Source organism: Crotalus tigris, unplaced genomic scaffold, assembly GCF_016545835.1.
Source record: "Crotalus tigris isolate CLP2741 ecotype Arizona unplaced genomic scaffold, ASM1654583v1 scf7180000019068.10715455, whole genome shotgun sequence".
Lineage (NCBI taxonomy): Eukaryota > Metazoa > Chordata > Lepidosauria > Squamata > Viperidae > Crotalus > Crotalus tigris.
Window position 1 is genome coordinate 6,020,851 of NW_024097358.1, and position 17,282 is coordinate 6,038,132.

Genomic DNA, 17,282 nt, shown 5'->3' on the forward strand with positions numbered 1-17,282 from the left:
TGGATCGCTGCAGTTGTTAAACAAGTCACATGGTCGTTAAGTGAATCTGGCGTCCTCCTGGACTTTGCTTGTCAGAAAGTGGCAAAAGGAGATGACATCATCCTGGGACACTGCAACTGTCATCATCATCATCATCATCATCATGATAATAATGATGATGATGATCATGATGATGGAAGGGACCTTGGAGGTCATCGAGTCCAACCCCCTGCTCAGGAAGGAAACCCTACACCATTTCAAACAAATGGCTGTCCAGTCTCTTCTTAAAAATTTCCAGTGTTGGAGCATTCACTGTTTCTGGAGGCAGGTTGTTCCACTGGTTAATTGTTCTAACTGTCAAGAAGTTTCTCCTTAGTTCTAGGTTGCTTCTCTCCTTGATTAGTTTCCATCCATTGCTTCTTGTCCTGCCTTCAGGCACTTTGGAGAATAGCCTGACTCCCTCTTCTTTGGGGCAGCCCCTGAGATACTGGAAGACTGCTATCATGTCACCCCTAGTCCTTCTCTTCATTAAAGTAGGCATACCCGATTCCAGCAACAGTTCCTTAAATGTGAGTCAGTTGCCAAATTTTGATCACGTGACCACGGGGATGCTGTGACAATTGTGAGTGTGAAAAAAAAGGTCATAAAGTCACTTTTTGCCAGTGCTGTTTTTATTGCAAACAGTCACTAAATGAATGGATTGTAAGTCGAGGACCACCTGTAGATAAATCACCATGACAAGCTTAAGGATGAAAACTGTTAAATTGGGAATGGACAATCCAGCCTTTCCACATCTTAACTATGGATTGCCCACAGCACTGACTGAATAGAAGCATTGAATTTTCATGAATGCAGTTTCAACCATCCAACTAAGCAGGAATAACAGAACACGGCATGGTTAGTTTAAATAAAGAGCATTAAAAAAATTTTTTTAAAGGTCAATACAGGGAGTTAAGGGTTCCGATGACCAATCTAAGATTAATGAAGCACGTGCGCACGTGCACACACATACACATATATAAAGTATATAAGATTACATATTAATCTAACATTAATGAAGCGTATATATAAAATACCAGTTATTTAATTAACATTTCTAAAGAGGTTGCCTGGTTCTGGGAAAGGAGAGTAATTTCTTCCATTGGAAGCTTTTTCTTAAGCTAAAAAATTACTCGGCGCAGTTTAGAAAAGTTCAAATCATAATCATCCAATAACACCCTTTAAAACACAGGCTCATCAGCTAGATTTGGACTCACGATCTCTCTACCCCAAAAGCTTTGGGTGGAGCCCCAGAACCTGTCAAAAAAAAAAACCCCAAACAAACTACAGCTGAATTTTTAATTTTTAATACGGCAGAAGGGGAAAGTGATTAAATACGTGGGAATGATTAGATTAACTGCACTTAATTAATGTAATTGCTTTTTAATTAAAAGTTAATCTAAATTACATGGAACAAAATTTGGTTTTTGTCCAGGTCTTACTACTTTATCTTGACCTTGTCTCCTTTCTGGAAAGGGATCTGCGGCGTATCATTCAATGGCCATGCTTAGCGTGGGCCCAGGGGGGCTGTGACCCACTGCTCTGAAGAAAACATACTCTATGCCAGAGGTACCCAACCCCCGGTCCATGGACCAGTAACGGGCTGCAGCATGCCAGCAACCAGTCTGCACAAACAAGCAAAACCCCATCCGCGGGATGCAGGCAGCACACAAAACCACGCGCTCTCCGGTCCATGGAAAAACCTCTCTCCACGGAATCGGTCCCTGGTGCCCAAAAGGTTGGGGGCCTCTGATCTATGCTATGCAGAGATATTCTTTTTCAAGAATGTCCTACATCAACACCATATTTGGAACCCATATAGAATATTTAAAGTTTTGCTAGTACATACTGTATATGCCTTGCATTTACCAATATCCCACTCTATGCCTCCAAAATTGAGTTTGTTTTTTTTTTTAAACAAAAAAAAAAACATATGTTTCATCAGAATTATTTTAGCGTATTGTTGATTTCTGCAGCCTGGTAAAACTTCTCAGAAAAAGAAAATCTTGATGCAATTATAGATCAAATCTTCACAATTGCATCGTGGCATGGTGTTATCAAGCTGCAAAAGAGTGCATGGGTAATTTGAAGTAAAAAAAAAAATACGTTGCTTGATTGAAAATGCTGGAAGCTGCAGAAAGCTGATATTTAATTGTATAATTCGTGGCAGGAATCCTCATCATTCCCTGAGGCTCAGATGAAAATCAGAGCTGGGATGTGGTTATAGAAGGGCCTTAATAATTAGACTAAAATCTGTCATAAGTGGAAAGTGTAGTTTTTCTTCCAAATCCATGACTGAGCTAACAAATCACGCATTTATTAAACGAATTCAGCTTCCTCCTTTGATGATGCTTTTTCGGAAGCCAGTTGGGAACGTCCCAAGTGATCACAGGATCCAGGCATACTGCAAACCACCAGATATACATGCCCATTGCCAAGTGCCTGAATTTTGAACACATGACTGTAGGGAATGCTGCAATGGTCATAAATGCGAGGATCAGTTGTAAGCCACTTTTTTTCAGTGCCGTTGCAACTTTGAACTTTGAACAGACAGTCCTCATTTAGCGATCACAACTTGGACTAGCCCCTTGGTCACTAGGTGAGATGGTTACTGCGTGAAACCGTGACTGTGCTTACAATTGTACTTCAGCTTTCCTTTGCTGTACAGACCATCAAAGGCCATCAATGCCAGGATTGGGATTGGCCATCAAAGTACTTTTTCATCACTGGTTGCTCAATGAGAACCTTTTGTTTAGAGAACTGTTGCAAAATGTGGATTAGAGTCAGTCTCCCTATGACTTCTGCGTTTCTCTTGATGGACTGGATAGCACTTCAATACGAAAGAAAAGAAAGCTTTTGTAAAGAATACACAGACAATCCTCCTGGGTTCCTTGCCTACTAAGCATACTTATAATACTTGGGGGTCTTCCTTCCTTCCTTCCTTCCTTCCTTCCTTCCTTCCTTCCTTCCTTCCTTCCTTCCTTCCTTCCTTCCTTCCTTCCTTCCTTCCTTCCTTCCTTTCCCCTTTTCTTCCTCCCTCCCTCCTTTCTCATTCTTCCTTCCTTCCTTTTATAAAACCCAGCTGAAGGCCTAGGACTGGGGCAATGGCACGCGTGCCCACAGAGAGGGCTCTGAGTGCCGCCTCTGGCACCCGTGCCATAGGTTTGCCACCACTGCAATAGACTGTGGACTTCAGAATAAAAATTAGCAACAGATAGTAAATGGAGAGGGGGGGGGGTTGAGAAGAGAACCTCCATTGGGGAAACTGGCAGAAGGAGCTGTATTTCAAAGGGAGAATAAGTTATTGTCAGGAATGAGGAGCCTTTATGCAAAACACTGTTATAAATGCAGCTGTTTTATAATAAAATACATAAGTAATTTACTAATTCAGGATACAGCCCACTATCAACAAAGTTCGTCAAAGGAACTAGGAAACCAGTTACACCAGTTAAAAACGCAGAAAGAGCCCCCAAACTTTCTTCCAAAGTAAAAAAAAAATAACAACAGTATTTTTTTTAAAAAAACAAATTATGCAAAACATTGTCATAAATGCAGCTATTTTATAATAAAATCCATAACTAACTTACTAATTCAGGAAATAGCCCTCTACCAACGAAGTTCATCAAAGGAACCAGGAAACTAGGAAAGGCAGCATGAAACACAAACTTTCTCCAAAATTTAAAAAAAAAAAGTATTTAAAAAAAATGGATTGTGTCGTTTTCCTCTAGTTCAATCTGTGGTTAAATGTATAATTTAATATAATGCTTCCAAAATCATCTCTCTCTACGCATATTTATATGTACGTACAGTATAATACTGAGAGGAAGTGGCTACAGTTGAACCAAAAATGGGCATGAAAATCACTCACAAAATGATCTTTTTGTGAAATTTGTCAAGGCTATTCCAAAATGAAATGTAACTGATTTGCAGGGAGAGAAGCACTAAAAAAAAAAAAAAAGGAGAATTGTTTCTAATCTGAATTGGCTTTATTCATCCTTAGTAACAACATCTCTACGTCTCTACTACACAGTCCTGAATTGGGTTTCCCACTGCAATGTTGTGAAATGTTGGTGATACAGCTTCTTCATTCCCCAACCCCCCCCCCACTTTTTTACCTTGTCCCCCAACCCCATTCAACACCTAGCAGGTAAGGCAGGTAGATCTTATCAAAGCCTCAAATCAAACCCGTTTCCCAATGTAGGAAAAGCCAAGTTGATGATCCAGATCTAGGGACCCTGACTATGCTTCAGGATTAGAAACAGGGATTGATCTAAAACTTCTGTAGATCTCCCAAACTGAAAAAGTCTGAGTTACCTGGGCAATTGTCTACACTGCTAGAGATAGCTTCATATATGTCAGGCATTAACAAGACTCACACATATAGAGTTCAAATTTGCTACTTTATTGTTTTATGCCATTTTCATAGGAATCTTCCCAAACTGGCAGATTTGGCTGAGAAAAAACAGATTAGGCATTCAAAGGCATTCAAAGGGAGTCAGACCTTGCCCTCTTGGGCTTACGTAACGAGTCCATGCTAATTCCCTGTTTGATTCCTCCTCCCAATTGTGACAGTTGCTCTCCAACGACAAGGGGAGGAACTTTTCTTCAAAATAAGTTGGGGTTTAAAGAAGTAAGGGGAATGATCAGGAAGAGAAAGCTGTTCAAAGTTTTTTAAAGGTCTCAGCAGAACTCTTACACCATTCCAACCTGTGGGGACCCTTCTGATTTTAAATAGCAACTTAGCATCTTGAAAAGAATCTCGTCTGCAACTCTCAGTATGCTGATATAGTTACCTTTACAAAAACATGAAAACCACATTATTGCTCCATTCTCAAAATCTGACATGACAAGACTAGATGAAAGCTGCACACAGGAGGGGAATTCTGCAATTCAGATAGTATGTGGGAAGATAGGGAAGACATGAGTACGTTTAATAATGCATCACCTTTAATATGGTAAAATACACTGTAGTCTAAAGCATTTTAAATATTTGCTCAGGAAGTCACCTGAGCAGGTAAGGAAAGATGTAACTCTACATCAAAACTAGTTAAGACAACAATCAGCTTCCAATGAATAAGGATTAAAGAACGTGGCAGAGAATTGTGGATCTCCCCGAAGGCTGGCCCATTATTAAAAATTTATACCAAAAGAGGAAATGGTGCAAGGGGAATGTTTGATAGTTAAATTTTCATGCTCATATGACTTAAGAATGTTCTTGTTGGTTCCAGTGGGTATTTGAGTCTTTTGAATCAATTCCTGCCTTTCTAGGGTAGAGATGAGTTCAGTCTTCCCCTGTTGAGAATGTCCAAAAAAGAGACTGGGTGGCCATTTGTCCAGAATGTCTCCTGCTTGAGCAGGGAGTTGGACTAGAAGACTTCCAACTTATTATTCTACGTTCTAAATCAGTGATGGTGAACCTTTTAGAGACCGAGTGCCCAAAAATTGGCCCCGCCCCTGCTTCACCCTCTGCCCCGCCCCTGATCCGCCCCCAACCCATCTCCCACCCCACCTGCCTGCAGGGCCACTCACTGCCTCCAGGGCCCACCACAGATTGCCCAGGCAGCTCAGCAGCGCCATGGCGGCCACGCCTTTTGCCCCCGTCCCGCAGCATCAACTGTGCGGGATGGGATGTGAGGGCAGAGTCTTGTCTACACTGCCTGGCTGCCATGTTCTTGGCTGTGCTGCTTTGCGTGGGCCACGCTCGGGGGCGACTCTCCTCCAGGGGGCTGCTGGTCAGGAAGGGGTCATGGATGGAGGCGAGGCTGGGGCAACGGCATGTGTGCCCACAGAGAGGGCTCCGAGTACCACCTCTGGCACGCGTGCCATAGGTTCGCCACCACTGTTCTAAATGAATTGGGATGGCTGCCAGTCCATTTTCAGACCCAACCTGACTATTCTGATCAATCTTTCAATCTTGAAGGACTTGGAGCCAGAAGTTCATTTTAAACCCATCTTCCTGAACTAGTGTATTAATTTCACTTCCCATCATTATCAGCCATAGACAAGATGGCTGGGGAATTCTGGGGGCTGAAGTTCACATCTGTGGCAAATGCCCTGCCTGGAGCATCTCCCACTTAATTCTCAGGAGCTCTCAACATCTGGCAAACAAGAGAGAGGATCTTTCCTCTTTTTGAGAAATGTCCTTTTTGGTCTCTCCCACACTCTTGTTGTTTTGGCATCAAGCTAAGATTTACATCCTTTCCCAGGCATAGTGACACGGATCCCTGCAGTGGTGGGATTCAAATATGTGAACAGCCAGTTCTCTGTGTGGATGCCACTTCTGGGCCTGGGCGACAAAAAATTAGCTATCGGTTCTGCCGAACTGTTGCGAATTGGCTGAATCCCATCACTGGGTCCCTGTTGGTCTTTCAAAAGCAGGTTAAAATGGAGCTCTTACCATACTAGAATTGTTTCCATGCTAATAGTTTTAAATATTAGTTTAACTATTTTAATTATCTTTGTACCACTCCATTATGGATCTTTACGTCCTTGTAAACTGCCAAAAGACACAACTGCAACAGATTTAAAAAAAAAAAATCTAATCAATCAGTTAAATAACCAGTGGGTTTTATTTTTTAAAAAAACCAGATTCTTCCTAATTATATTAGTAAATCAAAATTTACCACTTTCAATTATTTCAACCTGATTATTTCACTACTATTTCCCTGCCCTGAAACAAATGAGGTGCCTCCGAAATTCACCGGGACATGGCAGATATTAGGCAGAAATACAACTAAGTCCCAATTTGAATGTTGGAAACTCTGAAACTTACCGTTATAAACCAACTGGATAGTGCCAGCTTAAATCAGCTGATTCAAGCACAATGTTATGAACTAACGTGGAACAAATGGAATCATTTCATTTATTTCATAGCCATACAGTGTGGTATAGTCCTTACTGTTTCTTCCTTGAGTGATTCCTTAGAGAAGTGGTGGCGAACCTATGGCACGGGTGCCAGAGGTGGCACTCAGAGCCCTCTCTGTGGGCATGTGCGCCATCGCCCCAGTCCTAGGCCTTCAGCTGGGTTTTATAAAACCTTTTTGCTTTAGGCCTCCGCCACCATGTGCAAAAACAAACAAACAAAGGTTCAATCAGTCAATTTCAACTTCTTGCGGGAAAAAAAAAGATCTTGCAAAGTTGAAATTGATTGATTGAATTTTTTAGTCCCACCCAGTCTGCCGTTACCACTGCAGCCACACCCACTCAATGGGCCACACCCAGCCAATGGGCCACACCCACCCGGCACTCGACGATGCATAAGTGGGTTTTGGGTTCAGTTTGGGCACTCGGTCTCTCAAAGGTTTGCCATCACTGCCTTAGAGTATAGAACATTGAATAATACGGTTGGGAAAGACCTCAGAGGTCTCCTTCCCATGACAGAAGATCCTCTACTGTTCTATATAAATGGCAGCACCCACAACTTCTGGAGGCAAAGTATTCAACTAATTAATTGCTCTTACTGTGAGGAAATTTCTCCCTAATTCTAAGCTGGTTCTCTCTTTAATGATCTTCCACCCATTACTTCTCGTCCTGCCTTCTGGTGCTTTGGAGAATAGGTGGAGCCCCCTCTTCTCTCTGACAGCCCTTCAAGTGTTGGAAGACTGCTCTCATGTCACCCCTAGTCCTTCTCTTCATTAGACTAGACCAGGGGTGTCAATTTCATTGAGGGCCGCATCTGCATTGCGGTTGCCCTCTGGGGGGCTGGGTAGGTGTGGCCAGGGTGGGTGTGGCCGACTGGGTGGGTGTGGCTGGAGTGGGTGTGGCCTACTGGGTGGGTGTGGTCAGCTCTACATCGTTCACGTCAAGGGTGCCTGTGGGGCCTGGGCAGGAGTGGGACAGATCTGGGGGTGTCTGGCAGAAGGGGGTGGGACCAGGGCAAGCGCCAAAGCATAGTCCATTGGAAGAGCCTGCTAAAACCCCTTCCCCAAAGCCCATCAAGCCGGATATGTGAAGTAGGCGAGGGCCTTTTGCTGACCTACTTGCCTACTTTTGCTGGCCACAAAGGATGATACCTCCCCAGCATGCACCCAGGGGGCGGAGCTGACGTGGCAAGGGCCAGTCCCTTGCTGTTTCCAGACAGCCTTGTGGAGCTAAGACTGAATGCGTTTCGGCATAGATGGCCACCACAAAATTGTACATTGGCTCCCGGCCGGCCTGGGCCAGGGCCAAGGCAGCGGGGGCCGTTCCCTCACTGTTTCCATGATGGCTTCGCGGGCCACATGAAACCACGTCGCGCGCCGCATCCAACCCCTGGACCTTGTGTTTCCTCATCCTAGGGTTTAGCCTCCAGACCCATTATCGTATCCCTTTGTTCTTCTGAATTAGCCATGTATAAATAATAGACCTGGGCAGGAAGGAAGACTTGTACAAAACCCCACCCCACCGCCACGCACCAAATTCTAGGTTGTGAAACGACAGAGTCCTCTATTTTCTGAAAGCAAATGGAAACAGACACCATTTTTTCTTTTATCTGCTTTGATAGGCACTTAGCTGGAAGACTCTTATTTAGAAGTGCTGCAGAGCTCAGTATTAACATTATGTTTTTTACCCTTTGTCATTGTTTCCTCCTTAACCCCTTGACCTCTGGGAGAGTGACCAGAATGAATATTTTATGTTTGTTCATTTAATTACATAAATGTATGCAGCCTTTGATTTATGATCCGTGCCAGTCTGCATGCTGTACCGAACAACACTTGTGCTAATGCATTAGCCATGTATAACAAAATCAAGGAAAAATATTAACCCGTCAGTTGATTCTCTTCAATTTATTGCAGACTGACCTCTCCTGTTATAATTTCTAAACCTTTAATGTGGCCAGGAGTGGGGAGCTGGCAGTTTCCCCTTCATAAGAAAGTTTGACTGCCTTAACTAGGCATGATGTTATTGGAAGCTAAATTGACATTAAAATATCATTGAGATGTTAATATCCGATTTAAAAACTAATACTTTCCTATGCAGATGGACAGAAACTCTGAATATGTTCCTCATGACAAGAGTGTATTTTCTGTTGGTAAAATCCTATTATGTTATTCCATGATCATGATGTAAACAGAATATCCACTAGATCAAGACACATAAATGCCAAGACCTTTGATGAGTGGGGAAGAAAGAAACTCAACAGAATAACGATGGTGAATTCTCTGGATCCAGAAAAGATACAAATAAATCTACTGAGAGTACTCAATAAAATATCTAGACCTGAAGTCTCCAACCTTGAGAACTTTAAGAGTTGTGGCTTTCAACTCCCAAACAGAGCTGAAGTCCACAAGTCTTAAGGTTCCTAAGGTTGGTTGAGGAATTCTGGGAGTTGAAGACCACCCATCTAGAAGATTTGGGGATTTGGAGACCCCTGATCTAGAGGATAAAAGAAGAAAATCCTCAAGGGAGGGAAATGGACAAGGCCATAAAAATCTGCCTCCTTTCAGAACAATTCAAGGCCCATCTAGCTTAGAAATGTCATTATGGACTTCAGAACTTCTCTAAGGTTTTAGATAGAAGCTTTTCCATCTATCAGGAGATGCCAGATGTTAAATAATGGGACTTAATTAAAACTGATTTATTTAGCATCTGGTATATCATACACGGACTTGCAATGTATATTAATACCTCACCTATTGTTGCCAGACATATGAACACAGAAGGACACAAGAGAAGCGTGCACTCCGCAAAGCCAGAGCTGTAAATGCTGAAGTAACAGTATCTACATTTCTTTGTTCAGTATGTGGCAGAACGTTCCGTGCTAACATCGGTCTTATCAGCCACCTACGGACACATCGTTGATGGCCTATAACCCACAAGATGTCAAGGTCCTCATCGAACTCAATGGACGAACAACCCAATACTTCACCTAGATTAAAAACACAGTGACGCATGAATATAAAAAAGATCTATATTCAGATACCAAGACCTAGGCCATCTAATCGTTTGAAGCACAGCATCATTAATGGGGAAACAAATCAGATACTAGTATATGCCCTCAGCTTCAAGCTGGTCATGATCTTATCTACAGTTTAATGAGGGATCCCCGTAGTCACACTGAGGGAGGATACTATGTCCCATACTGTCTGCCAGACAGTCCTGGCAGATGCCATGTGAGGTGCGAATCCTGACAAGGTAGTTCAAAACATGACAGCTTTTTGTTTGCAAAGTTTGAGCTATGCCCCTGAGCTATGCTTCGTTATTAGCCTTACTCCATGAGAAGAAGTTGCCAAGAATATCTGGGATGAAGATCAATAATGAAGATGGTTCTGATACTGCCTACTGAACCCCGAAGAGTCTGCCTAATGTTCTGTGTATTTCAAAGCGAGTTTGTCTCTTGGCTTTTTCTTTTTTTCACATGGAAATGAAAAAAAGATAGACATTCCACGCGGGTTTTTGCATTAAAATATATTTGGTAATCTCCTACAGTAATAATGGCTTCATGATGCATCATTAATATACGATGACTGGTTTCCCATTCCTGACTCTCCGTAGGTTGTGGATCATTTCTTTCAAGCACAGGGCTCTAGGATTTTTAATGAAATAGCAAATGTGGTTTTCACTCCCTTAAAATAGATGCTTCCACAAGTCATGTATAGAAACCTGAAACAGGATAGGCTTAGGCAGGGAGGAAATTGCTGGACAAAGTCAGGGTCCTGTTTGGTTCTGGTCCAGTTGTCCGTTGACATACAGTACCTAATAACTGACCCGTGAGAAAATGTAAAACTTAACAGGAAGTCTTAAGCCCAGTGTTTTTCCAGCTGGGCAATTTCAAGACATGCAGTCTTCATGTCCCAGACTTCCCTAGCCAGCATAGCCATTGCTGAGAATTCTGGGAGTTGAAGTGCCCATAGCTGGAACTGCCATGCCCCATAGGATTATTCTGTGGCATGGTCTCCGATTCATCTGAAGGAGAAACCAACCCCATTCAGATTTTAGAAGAGGAAATTCAGAATTCAGAAGAAGAAAGTAGGTAGACAGGCTTGGTTGCCCAATGATTCAACTCTTCAGTCAAATCATGACTTGAATGGGCTGACTTAGGACCAATATGGGTTATTGGTGAGGATAAAAGGCATGGGAAGAACAACTAAACCGCCCCGATTTACTTAAAGGATGGATGGATGGATGGATGGATGGATGGATGGGGAAGAATGGGAAGTAGTAAGAAGAAGATGATACAAGGGAAGAGGAGGAGGAGGAGAAGGAGGAGGAGGAGGAGAAGATCATCTCATACATTTCAGTTCTAAATCTGCTCAAAAAATATTCCACCTAACTTCCTTTAGGTTCTCTGTATTTAACTCGGTGAAGATCTGGAGAATGGGGGTGGGGATGAAACTAGGAGAAGAGGTACATATGACATCCTTTCCTGCACCTTCAGTGGTTGCTGTATCACTGCCCCCCCCACCCGCCCAAACTTTCCCCACTCCTTCATTTCACATTAAGATCTCTTACCGTTTTTATTTTTGTTTGAGCCTCAGACCCACCTAACGTGAAGGAGAGGATATTTTAAAACACTTACTCGTGGGCTTGCCAACAATTTAATCAGGGTAAGATTGCCATGGCTGCTCTGCCTGTGTGGCCTTCCAAACATATCACAGCTTTGCTGATTTTAATCACATGTTTTTTTTTTTCTCTCTCATTAGAATCCAAATCAGAGCAGAGCGAAAGTCTATCAGTTGGCTTGCTCTGAGCTAGAACTGATAACAAATCTTTAAACACAGTCTCTCATTATCTTTCGGCATAGATGTACTTGGCAGTTGCATCAAACAGAGCCTATTTTGCTAGACTGTCAGCTGCTGCCTTGTTTATTTTATTTATATACTATATCTAAGTGTGTGTGTGTGTGTGTGTGTGTGTGTGTGTGTGTGTGTGTCTTCAGCTTCTTGGATGAGAAGGGGCATTGTCTTATCAGAACGCCTTTTCTCAGCACGGAGATGGAGAATCCACCATCTGTCCTGGGCAAGATCAAGTCAAGACTGGGATCGCTATGGTCCAGGATGGGCATGGCAACTTTGGCTGACTTGATCTGATTGGGCAGTCTAAACCCATTGGTGGATTCTCCATTTCCAGTGCTGGAGAAGCAAAACGTCTTCAAAGAAAGGCAAGAAAGTCCAGTTGCCTGCTGAAAAAGCATCTTTGGGATAACTATGACCTGGATGACTGAGAATCTCCATAGACAGATGGAAAGAAAGCATTTTGTGGAGCAGGAACTACATCTTTTTGTGGCGAGCCTGTTCTCCTCCAAAGATTACAAGGTCAGGTCAGCTCCCTGGCAGCTCCCTGGAATCCAGCCAAAAGTAAGGATGCTGGGAACTGTAGTTCATCAACATCTGGAAGCACACAGATTGCCTGTTCTTATCCTAGGGGGATTCCTTTTGTAGTGCAAAGCCTACGCAGATGATCTCTGGCTGAGTGCAGGACTTATGGAAAAGAGAAAAGAGCATTGCTGCTCTACTTTTTTTGTGCCCCACTTCCTTCCCAACCACACACACAAAAAAAACCCCCCAAAAACATGCAGTTGCAAAGAAATGAAATACACGTTAGTGTTTTAAAAGCTTTGTAACTTTTTCTTACTTCTCTCTGGCAATACTAGCTGACAGTACATGTAATCAAAACCACCTTTGTACAACTAACTTGAGAAGGATGATCTAACAAAGCCGTTAGTCCTGCATGCCAGAGAAAGTTATTATTATTATTATTATTTTTTACAAAAGGATGGTAAAAGGAAAACTGAGAAACAATCAAATTCATGCCCGGATTTAGTTTATTGTCTAACTTGGCTCTCAAATGCTAACTCAATTGCTGATGTTGCTTAAAATGCAGGCCCATTAACCAAAGTTGGCAAAAAACGGTCCTGCTATTTATCATCCCAAGCGGCAAAACAAGCAGCCCAATCATCTCTCTACATGTAGAAGTCTTGGTCACTTGCGTGTTCAGGACGGCATCATCAGGTTTTTGTATCAAGGCAGTATTCAGCTTCCCCGGCTTTTAAAAATAAACATTTAAAAAAAAACAAACCAACAGCTTCCCAGCTGTTTTCTTATGTTGGCCTTGGCAGTTGCTTGCAGAACAGAATAAATACTAGTTTCTGGGTGAGGAATATATAAATTAAACTCATGTCCATATATATACTTACACAGAAGCAAACAAAGGCCATCTTCAGCCTGCAGCAAAATGTATGATAGAGAAACAGCCCTGGATTTCAACTCAGTGATCCACACCAATGCCAAAAGTCTTTCTAGCAAACTTTGGCTCCTGTTCACCAAATGCTGTTGAGACTCAGCAGCATTTAGAGGCCAACCACTTTGAGTAGCTTAAAGAAGTCCCATCAAGATATTAACAATACAACTGGCTTAGTTAAGCACAATTGGAGGGAGCTGTTTGATTTTAATGGGATCCCCAAGAATTCCATCTCAACTCAAATAGACCTTCACTTACTGCTTAAAGGCACACCTGTTAGAATAATATCTCATCAATTTGCCAGGGTATTCTTATAAATGTCTTAATACTACAGTACATATTGCCATTATTAGGCTAGGTTATTTAAATCAGTGCTTAATAAAGTGAAGCTGGGTATGAATCATGAAATCTCAGAGATTCTAATTTTAAATTGATACTCTGAATGAATTATTAAGGCCTTGTGAAACTGATCCACATGATGGGAAAAGGTGGGAGAGACGCCTGACTAAAGGAAGATTTTAAAGCTTTTAAAGCTTTTAAAAATAAACATTTAAAAAAAACCAACAGCTTTCCAAGCTTTTTTTCTTATGTTGGACTTGGCAGTTGCTTGCAAAACAGAATAAATATTAGTTTCTGGGTGAGGAATATGTAAATTAAACTCATGTCCATATAGACTTACACAGAAGCAAACAAAGCCCATCCTCAGTCTGCAGCAAAATGTATGATAGAGCAGTGGTGGCGAACCTATGGCACGGGTGCCAGAGGCGGCACTTGGAGCTCTCTCTGTGGGCACATGCACCATCTCCCCAGCCCTGCCTCCTCCCACGACCCCCTCCTCACCAGCAGCCCTCCCGGAGAGTTGCCCACGTGAAGCAGCGCAGCCAAGGACATGGTAGCCGGGCAGCGGGGACAAGACTCTGCCCTTGCGCCTCATTGCGCGGATGATGCTGCGGGGCATGGGCAGAGGGCGTGGCCACCATGGCACTGCTGGGCTGCCTGGGTGATCTGTGGCAGGCCGTGGCCCAGTGGGCAGGGTGGAGCGGGGATCGGGGTGGTGGTGGTGGTTTTTGGGCACTCGATCTCTAAAAGTTTCGCCATCACTGTGATAAACAGCCCTGGATTTCGACTTAGCGATCCACACCAACCCCAAAAGTCTTCTTTCTAGCAAACTTTGGCTCCTGTTCACCCAAAGGCTGTTGAGACTCAGCAGGCCTGGAAGATTCAGGTGGTCCTCGACTTATGATTACAGTTGAGGCCAAAATTTCTGTTACCCAAGCGAGTCAGTTGTGAAGTGAGTTTTGCCACGGCTCTTAGGTGAATCACTGCAGCAGTTAAGTTAGTAACAGGGTTACTAACATTGTCTTTGCTTGTATGAAGGTCATAAAAGGGGACCCCGGGACCTGGCAACCGTCATAAATATGAGTCAATTGCCAAGTGTCTGAATTTTGATCCCGTGACCTTGGGGATGCCGCAACTGTCATAAATATGAAAAACGGTCATAAGTGCCATTGTAACATTGAATGGTCACTAAACGAACTGATGCACATCAAGGAGTACTTGGAATGAGCATCTTCTATTTATAAATCCAATAGAGCAGTGGTTCTCAACCTTTTTAATGCTGCGACCCCCAACCGGTCATAAGTCGAGGACTACTCAACCGGTCGTAAGTTGAGGACTACTCAACTGGTGCAGCACCGTTTGCAGAATGGGACTTTTGGCGGGCTCAGCAGGGCAGAGACAGCCTGGACAATTCCTATTGGCTTTTGAAAGCCAATAGAATTAGACTCTATTCAAGAGAGTCTATTCTATTGGCTTTCAAAAGCCAATAGAATAAAAGGGAGTAGCACAGCTAAGGAAAAGGGGGGAAAAATGGCGGACTGCGTTGTTTGGCGACCCCCGTGAAATGGTCGTTCGACCCCAAATGGGGTCCCGACCCACAGGTTGAGAACCGCTGCAATAGAGTGTTGACTCAGTTGACTGGCAATGACCACAAAAGACAATGGAAGCAATTTAACGTGGGACTGAACCCTCAAGATGTAAGATGGGGAAGCATCTTCTCCCCCAGATATTCCCCATTATTCTCATCTTGTTACATCCCCTGTCCTCATTTCCCGACCCTATCACAACCCCCGGACATCCTCTGTCAAACCAGCCATCATCGTACCGGTACATCTCTGAGGGGGTTCCAAAGATTCAGGAGACACACCTGTTTAACAACAGGTGTTGGCCACTGCTAGTAAAAGGGGTTGAAAAGAATTCCATAACCCAACTCTGTCAGTTAGCCTTTGTAAGGTGTAAAGCCATCTGCCGAAATTACAGCTGCTTATAACAAATGCATAACTGTGGAATTCATTATTTCAAGGCTTGTTTGCAATGCAAAATTACATTATTAATGACCTATAAAAAAAAAATAACATCGGGCTTCCAAAAAAAAAAAAGCTTTGAAAAAATACGCAGGACAGCTTACTAAATGATTGCATAGGATCCTGGACACTGAGTCATGAGTTCTGAGCGGGGAATATATTACCATCCGGTTGTATGAATGTAATTATGCTGTCACTTAAACCTGACTGATCACCTTAATGGTGCAGGAGAGTCCATGTGATCTGTCCGGTAATATAATCAGTCTTAAAAGTGTTCCTAAAATACACAAAGGGAAAGCAAGAGGCAAAAGAACAAATTATCTGACACAGAAGGCAGGGAAAACACATTTAAAAATGAAAATAGCTTTCCTAACAGATTGTTATTTGGAAGCAAATAAATGAGCAAAGCTGGGATGTGGTTTATATGCTGCCAGTGTTCTAATTATGTTTCATTCCCCACCCCATTCAGTCTGGGACTCGCTGGAAGTTTTTTCCAGCCATGAAAAATGTCCTCTTTGAATATTACAAAAAAGCAATGGCTGACTATAACTCAGAGCGTTCCTAACAAGCATCTCCGTCTACTAATTTTAAGGCTTGGGGAAGTTTCGGTATAATCCTTTCTCTCTCGTGGCTTCTTTCTAACATGAACCTCTCCTGATCTCAGGCAACAAGAGCAGACAGTTCCAAGAGTGGAATAAGATAAACACAACATCGACTCCTAGAGATCGTCCAATACTTAAAGTATTATAGACTCTCTACCTCTCACCGGGCTTAAATCTAGGAAACCAATTTGGAATCACTGGCAACAGTCTTACGCTCTAGATGAAGAATGGCAATTAAGATGGGCAACTTTTAATAACCACGACCAAACCGATGACACAGATCCAATGAAACCACTCCCAGGAATGCAGCTGCCCCCCAAAATAGGGAGCAACCTGGATAGAATCGGGACAAGCCATGCCAGAATTAAAGGAAAGCTCTTTTAAGTGGGGAATGGAAGAGAGCCATTCGCAATGCGACTGTGGTGCTCAGGAACAAACAATAACACACTGAGTTAGAGAATGTCTCCTCAGGAAATATCAAGGCCCCTAGGATGATCTCACCGCAACCACACCAGAAGCAATTAGATGGTTAGCTTCCTTAGATATTGAATTATAACATCTATCCCATTGAGATTCTATGGCTCCAAGTTATGGTGATTTTATAATGGTTTTATCGCAATTTAATATTTTATCTTGTATACTGCATTGCTCACATAATATATGTACACATACATACATACATGCAAATATGCAGTACCGGACGAGAGTCACAGGACGAGATAAACTAGAGGGCGATTTGACAACAACTGTAAATAACCAGACATGAGCGGAGCAGGAAGGGGAGGCAATGATGGGAGGAGAGGAAGTGCTGAATTCAAAAAGACGCAGGCGATTGTGATGTGGCTAGAGAGAATACGACCAACTGGGGCGGGTAGACCGGTGACACACTCGATGAGCAGAGTACAAAAACAGCCAGCTTTATATGCAGACTTTCAAATCCCTGGTTTTTACTCTGATGACGTTGGCAGGGGATCGACGAAAGCTTAGCTAATAAACAGTTGTTTTTATAGTTATCCTGGAGATCGTTGTTCTTCTACTGTTACAGCAACACCATGAGGCAGTTTCCAATGATACAAGCCTTCAGAACAAGCTTCTTCTGAAGAGCTCAAGAAGAGAATCAAGTTTGTGGGCTCCTTGATGC

At 42.9% G+C, this 17,282-nt stretch overlaps 1 protein-coding gene across 1 annotated transcript in view; it reads right to left on the reverse strand.

The window, feature by feature from the left end:
* SEMA6D (semaphorin 6D) overlaps positions 1 to 17,282 on the reverse strand; it is a 282,445-nt gene that overhangs the window by 182,787 nt on the left and 82,376 nt on the right. The gene's annotated exons all lie outside the window — the stretch shown is intronic.